The sequence below is a fragment of the Haemaphysalis longicornis genome, unplaced genomic scaffold (genome assembly GCF_048455015.1).
Source record: "Haemaphysalis longicornis isolate Haplotype H1 unplaced genomic scaffold, Haemaphysalis longicornis Haplotype H1 scaffold_2, whole genome shotgun sequence".
NCBI lineage: Eukaryota > Metazoa > Arthropoda > Arachnida > Ixodida > Ixodidae > Haemaphysalis > Haemaphysalis longicornis.
This window is the reverse complement of record NW_027526295.1, coordinates 131,162,954-131,173,016: the sequence shown is the minus strand read 5'-3', so window position 1 is coordinate 131,173,016 and position 10,063 is coordinate 131,162,954. Positions and strand designations below refer to the sequence as shown.

The window sequence follows — 10,063 nt, the reverse complement described above, 5'->3', positions numbered from 1 at the left end:
TCTTCCTCCATGCTAGGCGCTCAAAAACAAGTCAAGTGACGTCACGATTTGATCACGTGATCCAAGGATTTCTTTCCTCCTTTTAGCCGCTTCGGCCATTACGGCCGCCAGTGGAGAGTTTTAGTCATAGCCGGTACTCAATCCTAGTGAATCCAAATCCAAAGCCCTCTACTCTTCTCCCCTTTTCCTCTTGCTGCGCCGAAAACTTCCGACGAGGGTCGCAACGCGGCGCCACTGCCGCGAACTTTTCGGTGCTTTACGCTGCCAAAGCCTGAAAGGGCTGAACGACTGAAAGCGCTGAAAGCATGCCCTCCTCCACGGCCTTCGCTACGGTGGCTAGCGAAGGCGGAAGGAAGGACGCGAAGCAAAAAGAAAGTCGGCTCTTTTTTTCTTCGGTCCTCTCCTCCGGCTACTCTCGCCTCCAGCGCCGCAAGGGTAAACATGGCGGGTCCGTGCGATCGGGTTACTGCAGTTTGTAGATTTGTTGACCTTTAGGTTTCGTGGCCCCCGGGAACCGCGGATCGTGGCCGCATTCGCTATGAAGGACCATCTTGGGATTACGCACACCGAACATGCCGCCCACCGTGCGCCCTGTACCAAAGGTAAGCCTCGTCGACGCACGAAACGGGAGCAGACCGCCGTCGGGCTGGCTGACACATCGTGTGGGGGGACGACGACGGGCGCGATCAATAGCGGGTCGTCAATTTCGGTTTGGCCCCCGGCGATGATACGTGACAACACGCCGGCCCCTCACACTGCCTCCGATGGCAACAGGACCTGGTTCCTGTCCATCCGAAGCGTCGGGAAGCGAGGTCGTGTCCGCACTACTACGGTACGCGCTGCGTCGTCGCTCGCAGGGTCCAAGCGGGTCAGCGTGATCGGTCGGCCCGTAAAAGCGTTCAGCGAGCGGCGTTTCAGTTTCGTTCTGTAGCTAAGGGCTGCTGGATTAACCGGGTCGTTGCGCTACGTTGCGATCGGGTTCCAGGTTCTCCAGAACGATCCAACGTTTCGATTGAGCTCGGCATGGTTGGAAGCGCTCCCCATGCACATCTAATATGGGTAGGCGAAACGGCGACATCGCGCTGCCTGTTGTAAAAACCGTTCTCCCATGCACATATGCGTGTTTTTTTTTTTTAATCTATGTGTTGCACCTCGGGGCTTCCCCTCTTTTGTATGGGTTTCTGTCGTGGAGGGGAACCCCGGGAATTTTCTCGTGGTCGTCGCGTCGCGCGCACGGCACCCTCCGAGTGCTCGGCAGGCTGAGCCAAGACTGGGAGGGTAGAAAAAAGTTTTCGAAAGTAGATCAATACGCTAGCGCGCGTCTGTCTGCCCCCCACCCTTCGAGAGCGGCAGCGCAGCCCTGCTCGTTTCTTCGTCTGTCGTCCCTCGTGCCCCTGTCAGGACGACGAAGGAAACTGGCAGGCATGCGGTGGCACTGAGGGAGGCGCAGGTTAACGGTACTTTTTTATTCATTCTCGCACCCGCTCTTTTGTGCCTTTTCGCCTCGGCGAAGAATGTAGGGTCGTTTCGGACTCAACGACCGACTGGGTAGCCGAGAGACGCGTTTTTTTGAGGCACGCTCGCGCGCACGGAGCTGCATTCGGCGATGCAGAGCCTACGACTAAAATAAATGGGGACGACGGCGCAGACGATGAGAAAGAAAAATGCCGCCCGCTTGTCTGTTGCACTTACCTGCGGCTCTCTATTCCTGCTTTTGCAGTAGTAACTCGATAACCGTGTCGCTTGCGCGTTTCAAAATTCCTGTCGCAGTGCTGCTGTTGATTTTTTTAACTCTTGGACGCGGGCCCCCGAGTGTGCAGGTTGTGTTATTGTCGCTTCTATTCGCGTCGCTTGCTACGAAGCTGAAGAACGAGACGAACGCCAACGACCACAAAAATGTGGAAGCTGTCGGGAATGTTTCCGTCTGGCCGCCGGAATGCGACTGTTGGCGTGAGCGCTTGCGTCGAGCGCTGCACATGCGATGTGCTGCTGCCCGTTACCAGCTCAATGAACGCTCAGGGGTCACGACACACGCCCCCTTTTGACGCGCTTATTATAATTACAATCGCTATGCGCGGTTTGAATCTGGCGGTCTCTTCTTCAGTTTCGGGCGCCTCGGGCGAATATGAGAAAATGTACGTATACGTCTTATCTTTTATGATTGTTGAAGGATGACCTGACTTTAGGAACGACCTATCAGCTGTCGTCGCCTGCGACGTGCGTCCATCGCCATTGGCGAACGACCATGCGACATTAGGAACTTGACCGCAAAATGCCTCGTAATCTTGTTGTGCGAAAATTTGTCCTCACGTCTCACGTGACATAGACGGCAGGAGAAGAAATTAGCGCAATATTCGTAATCGATTCTCCGCAAAGTTCCTTATATGATGCGTTCGCATAGCAGGATTTGTGGAAGGTCTGACTGGGCTGGCTACCGTTTTCGATTTATCGTTTCAAATCTTACACTATTACCGTTTCTTTGTAAATGATCGCTTCCCGTTCGTTTCTCAGAGATCGTCTTCCACATGTTCGGCCGTCAAAAGCACCGGTGCGGCGCCGTACGTGTACTGAATCGACAAACAATCGGTACTGCGCAATCTCGTGCTGAGATCTGCTTCGAGTGCGTACTTGTTTTGCTTAAACAGGAACCACAAACTGGTGCAAGGAGAAACTCGGCATGATCCTTTAGCATCGCATATTGCTGAAATTTTGTCGTACTATCCAGAATTTTTGGGAGACGTTGGAGCTCGCGAAAGAAAAATGATAAGAAATGGCGGGGTTGCGCATCTACTGTCATTGGTGCGCCCGCATGCTCCTGCCGCCTTAGTTTAGCCAGAGTCCTTCAATACATTGAAGGACTCTGGTTTAGCGTTACTGTTTACGAAGAATAACGGAAAAAATAGGAATAGATCTGCATGAACCATGAGGACATTGTAAAAGGAGACAGATGTGATGGTTATCATGCGCCAACAGTTACCTGACTTTGCCTGTATTTATTAAAATCCTGACACGTTAAATACACGTTAGACACGCGTGGAAAACACATGTAGCGAAATTTGTGCAATTCACTACTAGTAGTAGTGCTTGTGTTGGTTGTATAGTAGTAGCAGCAGCAGCAGCGGTAGTGCGACGCACTGGTCACCCTCTAGCGCGGCGGACACCTGGATAAGCTTATTCAATCGCGAGCATGCCTTATTGAATTTGCTCTGAGAGGAGGGGTCGGAGGAGTCGACCTTCAAGTCAGTTCCTGACACGTCGGGCTTAATTATTTGGATAGGCTGAATTTACTTTTCTGGCGATTGTGCTTGTAACGTTTGGCCGTAAAGAAAGGAACATTTTCTGATGAAAGTTTGTGGGCCTTAGAGATATTGAGGGGTTTGTGCAAGCATGGTTAACCCTACCCCATCCTCTTTTTTTTTTTTTTAGTTTTGTTACCCTTAGTGGTAAAATGTCAATATATTCGGTTTTGTTGGGAGACTTACGCAACAATAGGAATGTGCTCCACAAATGTGCTCCACAGCAGTTTGAGTTTACGATGATTTCGCGAAACCCGACTTTCATTTATACGAAACGAAATTCCCAAGAATAGCGGAATTCGTTTTAGTTTGCTTGCATAGTCACTTCGCACTGGCAGGTGATCCTTCATTGGGGCACGAGAATGAGTGTGATAAATTTGTGTGAGCCTTAGATGGATTTGTAAAACTCGTTGTTTTCCCGGACGCGGCGGCGCTTTTCTGACGGAGACGAAAAGTGAAAACGCCCGTGTGTGTTGGAGATTTTGGCGCACGTTAAAGATCCCCAAGGGGTCAAAATTAATCTGTGGAGTCCTCCACGGCCTCATAATCAGACCAATCATCGGAAAACACGTTCGAGACACGTGGTTCATTAACTTTTCTCGGTGGCGAGAAATTTTAAAATCGTAGAATTTGCTTTCAAATGTTTTATGTCGCGAACCAAGGCTTTTATGTATCAAAATACGGAGGGATTTGAGAACGTTTGTTATTGATCGTTCTGTTAGGAATCGGTGGTAACCGTACACACAAAGCAATATAAGAGCACGTTTAGCCTTTGTAACCGTTTTAGAGGGAAAGTTTCCAGAAGTGACGAAAGAGGGTGAAAGAAGACGAGCATGAACATGGTATCTCTGCAAAAAATCTGTAGACACAAGAACCATATCGATAACTTACCGGGCCCAAGGAATATGAGAAACGTCTGAAAACACATTCAGGCTTTCTTATGCGCGCACGCGCACACGTGCGTCTGTAGGGGCGAAATTTAGGATTAAACTTAGGGCTTACATTTAAGGGATGCGCTATCAAATTTTCATGTTTCGGTTTGGTTTGAGCGGTGACAAATCAGTCAAGCATACCAGACGCGTTCGTTTCGTAGGGCGTTGTTCCCAGAGCGTGGTTCCTATAAGTAACTAAATAGTTACTGTGGCAACGCAAATAACCGGGAGCAAAAAAAAAAATGAAAATACGGAACCTGGCACCGTGAGACGCGTCAACGTCGTTAAAACAAATACCGCAGACCGCCGCTTAGACAATGTTAAGCCGAGCGCGGTGTACACAAGTGCTGCAAAACTTAGCAAGGTTATACTTTGCTCTAGCCGCCAAATATGCGTTTCAGGAAATTCCCGTCATATGAACGAGTGTCATATCGAAAGAGCGCGTTATGACTCCGCCAGCCCGTTCTATGCGACTCCGCCAGACGCGGGTGACACACGCCGTATAAACTTGCCCGTTATTGCATCAAGTCCGCCTCCGGCATCAACCGGCCTGCGCTCAAACTTGTAAGCCATTTGGTCGCGAACTTCTCCGCTTCATACTCGGAACGAATTGCGTTTTTTTTTTTTTTTTATCGTGCGGCAAACTTTGGAGTAAAAAGAAATCAGTTCTGAAACACACCGTTTGTTTATTACGACAGCCGAACCTCGTTGCAACGACGTAGTATCGAGACAGTAATTTATTTCGTTATATCCGGTATTCGTTGTAACAGTATAGCTAAAAATCAGTTCAAACCAATGGGTGGTCCGGCTCCCGCAAAACTCCCCGATCCAGAAACGCCATATATTAATCTTCGAACCTACTCTAAAAACAAGGTAACCCTTATCTTCCTCCTTGTGCCATTTCGGGCTGAAAGAACCAGAACACGAAACGGGAAATTACAACGGAACAAAGTTCACTTAACACAACAAGCCTGCGTTTTTTTTTTTTTTTTTTTTTTTTTTTTTTAAAGGGAGGGTGTGATTTCATGTCTGGTAGTTATTCACGGCACTAAGCAGGATGAAGTTTTCCTCAGTGTCCACGAACGAAGGGGCATTTTCTACTTCCGCAGTTTCGGACGCCGGGAGTTTTTCCAAGTAGCTTCTCAGCCTACTGATGAAATATTTCTTGGTTATATCCGATATTGGGAACTATACTCTCAGAGTTTAGCTTTCGTTATAAAAGAATAAGTGTCGTTGAAATGAAGGGTGACCAACCAATGTTCGTATTCAGTTCGCCGCAGCCTATAATTCGCTATATCCGTGTTCGTTATAACGAGCTTGAACTGTATATGACGCTGAAGAAGATACAACTCGTCCAATACAACTCTTTAGTTTGTTCTCATGTGTGTTGATCAGCCGTAACTATAATTAGGGTTGTTCGTTTTCGGGTGTAATAAATTTTTAAAACCTGGGGTGAAAAATCGGGTGATATTTTTCGCACTGATAATCGGGGAGAAAGGGGGTTTTTTGTTTTGTAAAATCATTCCAAACTTCGGGTTTTTCCTGTTAAATCTACAGACCTGTTAAATCTACAGACGTACTATGTAATACACTCAGTTTGTTTTATCAGAAGGTATCACGGGCGTCTTTTTTCAGGGGAACATTGCCTTGACACTGGTCCAGTTACTACTTACGTAATTAGTGTGCTAAAATTACTCATGTGGACCTGAGTGCATGTTTCTAATACACGTCTCTAGGTCGAATGCCACAACGCCCGCCCCTTTAGTCAGCTGCAGTCATGTCTGGGCTGGTGTTGGGAGTCATCTCGCGTTCAAAAGGCCCCTAGGTCGGTTCCCATCCAAATCCAAGTTTACTCAGTTTTCTTTTCAGTTCATTAATTACTTTGTGCGTCTGCAAAAGCTTCCAACTCTAACGCGTTATTAAAACTGGTGCTTGTTTCAAGCTGGTTATTGGGGAGAAGACATCAGGGTTTTTTCTTGCGAATACTCTCAGAAATTTGGTGTTTTTTTTTCGGAATGAATCAATAATGATGACAGCAAAGAGCATCGGTAAGTTCTAAGAAATTAAAACATTTTATCCGCAAAAACCTGGTCATCGATTTTTTTTTCACACCCTCGTTTACATACATTATCGTCTGCATGCGAGATATGTCGCTCTCTGTTCGAGACCTGCGGGATCTTTGAGCCTATCTCAGCTGGGAGAAAGTTCTCTCGACATCAAAGCTTCTATTAGCTGGGAACTACAATGTTAGCGCAGGATGCTGCATTTGCCAGCCTGCGGTAGCGGCATGACAACACTCAGAGTTCGAAAGCTGCGTTTGTGGGGCTTGCTTCCAGCACGTATACTGGTTGAGAACGGCGGACCGTCAGCCCACGGTTGTGGAGATCGCTGCTTTGAAAAGGTCCATTCGTGGAGACATCGGGTTTAAACCGATTCTCCTGAAATATATTCGGGGTGTAAAAATCGGCTCTTACTCGAAGACGAATAACCCTAACTATAATCCGTGGCGATATCTGTGTCAGCCTATCGCGGCAGGGTTCGTGGATGACGTCACGAGTGAAGTTGACACGTCATGAAAGGGAGCTTGATTGATTTTATCGATTGATGATGAGGTTTAACGCGCCGACACTACACAGGCGATGAGGCGCGCCGTAGTGGAGGGATCTTTAACGTGCGCTTATAAATGCCGAACGCACTGACGTTTTCCCTTTTCGCCTCCATCAGAAAAGCCGCCGCCGCGGCCGGGATTCGATAACGCGTCCTCGTGCTCATCAGCAGAACGCCTTACCCACTGAGCCGCCGCGGCTGGCTGTAAAAGGAAGCACCGATGAGCCTAAAACTCTGTGTTGACGGTTCGTCGCTGCTGGAGGGATTCGCGCCTCGCCAGGGTGGTCCATCTAGGCCGTTATGAAACTGGACAATATCCCACGCTTCTCTCTCCCCCTTCTCTCTCTTGGTATTAGCTCACGGAGAAACGAGAGCTTTTGGCGATCCTTATGCACGCGCTCCATTGGGTATTTGCAGTGCTCCAAAAGGCTGTTTACAATTTCTTCGCGTGTACGCCATAAGGGTCACACGGATCTCCATCAGCAAGACAACCACTGGTTGTCTTGCTGAAGGTTGTCCACTGGCAAGACAACCCCCTCCTTGTCATGCGCTTTCCGAGTTGCTATTGCTGGCCTGAACGCCGCCGTGGCGAAAATGAACTAAAAAATTCGCTTTTGACGCAGTTGGGAACGCACCCGAATGTCTTACTACCTCGGCACTACGGTCACGCTTGGTTCGAATTTCGGCACGGTACGAGTGCTGAAAATACCCCCCCCCCCCCCCCCCCCCCCACACACACACACACACAAAACGCTCATTGCGCGCACTGCATGCAAGCTAAATTTTGGGTGCTATATGGACGAGAGAGAAATGGGCGACAGGGTCGGAGGAATATACGTCTCCCGAAAATCGCTTTAAGCGGCTCTTTACCGTATGGCTGCAAATAATAATCAATCCATCCATCAATCAATCAATCAAGCTTGATTTTCGGTGCCCAGGAACAACCCTAGGGTCTTGGTACTGGTACGCCATATACAAACATTCATAAAAACAAACTAAAATCAAGACGACACAACACACAAAACCATATAACAGAAACAATAAAGTAAAAATAGTTACAGAGATCCCAGAAAGCAAAACAGCAAAAAAATGGAAGCCTAGTGTTGGAAGCCATGACGCTCGGCCAGCAAAACGTTCAAGGCACGTGAAAAATAGAAAATATACAAGGAAATACTCAAATAATAATAGTAATAATAATAATAATACCAGTACCGAGTTTAATTTCTGTTGCCACCGTCGCTATCGCTAATTAGCAATCTCAGTTGCGGAATGAGTGACGTCGCCTAATTCTGCACCCGTTCGGCGGCCGCGGTGGTCCCAGGAAAACAGCTGCACGAGTTGCGATGCAAATTTTTTGTGCGCAAATTACGCCTTGTTTTCACCCTGGGATGGAAGGATTTACCCTACAGCCACGGTGTCGTGACGTTACTGAAACAAAAACCGGAGAAAGCGCTTTAGGGAGACCACCAACAAACCGAACCTGTATTGTATTTCGTTCCGGAGTAAAGCCGAAAAACCGACATCACGGCTTTCGGTTTCGTCACGTCATTACTACGCAACTACTTTACCGAGCTCGCATGTCTGATTTTTAAGAGAGAGAGAGAGAGAGAGAGAGAGAGAGAGAGAGAGAGAGAGAGAGAGAGAGAGAGAGAGAGAGAGAGAGAGAGAGAGAGAGACGGTAAAGTGACCATGGAGACAACGTAGAACTTTGCACCATTCAAGAGATTGACTTGGCAGAATAATAAACGTGCCAAGCTTTACGCAAAGCGCACCTAGTTAAGCTAGATGGTTAGGAAAAAGCGTGTATTGGGGTGTGATTCTTGGAGAACCCGAAGGTGCCCTCGCTATCTTCAAGGAGGAAGAAACTGCTGCTGGAGTGCAGCCTCAGTCGACGACCCTGTCAGGCCCACTCGGCAGTGCTTGTTTGCTTGAAGGGCTCGACAAGGAGTGGTGACTTTCAAGGGACGCTAACGCAATGCAGTCGTGAAAGGGTAGACGCAAGCGCTTCTGTACGCTTCGGCACAAGTAGCTCTCGGCGTATGAGAGCCACCACCCTGCTGCGAGCGTACGACGGGAAATCCCTGCGCGGAAATTTGTCTTATCAGGTCAGATGTACCTTTGTCGCCGCCCACTCTATGACGTGTTACTTGTGAGATCATCTTGCACCAAGGTATGATGTGGATATTGTATACGCAATATACCAAGTGCGCCGGCTGTGCTCTTATTTTAATTGCAACTTAAATTCCCATTGTATTTTACGTGTGCCGAGTAATTACCTGCGTAATTCGCACTGCATTATCGCTGCTCGTTGCAATGGCCCTTCCATATTTTGGATTATAATTTTGTTTTCCTCCTGGTGCAGGTTTGGTTAGTTTTGATGATGCGAATTTTGGATAATGCGGATAAATCCCGGCGCCCGGTGAAATTCTCACTGTCGAGGTTTTACTTAGCAGTCCTTTTGAGGCGCCCCAGCCTGATCGATCCCATCGCCTCGGCAAAGCTAACCAGTAGGGAGACGAATAAAGCGCTCAAATTCTGAGCTCCTCACCCCGAGTTACAGGAATAGAAAATATACATTGCTGCGCTGCAAAAGGCGTCGGAAGACGAGACCGTTCCGGCCGCTCCCGCCACGCTTATGGTCATTATAGATTCAACGAGTCAGGACATTCTCTAGGTTACGTGATGCCCGAGTCAGAAGATCCAACGAGTGAAGAGATCCATCCCAGTCACTAGATCCAATGAGTCATTACTCGGAATCCTCCCGTCAGTCCACGCCCTTACCTCCTCTCTTTCCCCCTATTCCTCCGGATCACGGGAGCCGCCCGCAGGTCACTTGCGATGATCCGCTGGTGACCGATGGATAGATTTATGGAGGGAAAAAATGCTCGAGAGTAGGCCGTACTTCACTTCTTGTGAAGCCTCTCCGGCCGTGGCAACAAGTCCACGTAGCCACGCACTAACCTTTCTTCATTCTCCTCTGCTGTGCCTTGTATTCCCCGCCCATAACTCCGGTTCAAAAAGCGGCTGATTATGACACGCGAACACCGAAAAAACGTGCAGACGCCGCGAAACCTCGTGCAAACCAGCCGCACTCGCCTTCGCCGCTTATCGCACTCATAGCTCTGTCGCAGCACCTAAAGCCCATTTATCGGCTTGCAGCACCGTAAGAATTGTCGGCGGCATTTCGCCAGATTGAGCCGCCCTATAGCTGTAAAAATCGGGCAACAC

The 10,063-nt window shown here is 48.5% G+C and overlaps 1 protein-coding gene across 4 annotated transcripts in view; it reads left to right on the top strand.

The window, feature by feature from the left end:
• The first annotated feature begins 291 nt into the window (after positions 1-291).
• Positions 292-10,063, top strand: part of LOC144169222 (rho GTPase-activating protein 23-like) — a 98,148-nt gene continuing 88,376 nt past the window's right edge. For 2 of the 4 annotated variants that reach the window (XM_077698276.1, XM_077698275.1), the window contains exon 1: positions 294-602. The gene's annotated coding sequence lies outside the window, so the exon portion shown is untranslated. Of the gene's footprint in view, positions 603-10,063 lie in introns of all 4 variants that reach the window. The other 2 variants (XM_077698278.1, XM_077698277.1) reach the window with 2 other exon arrangements.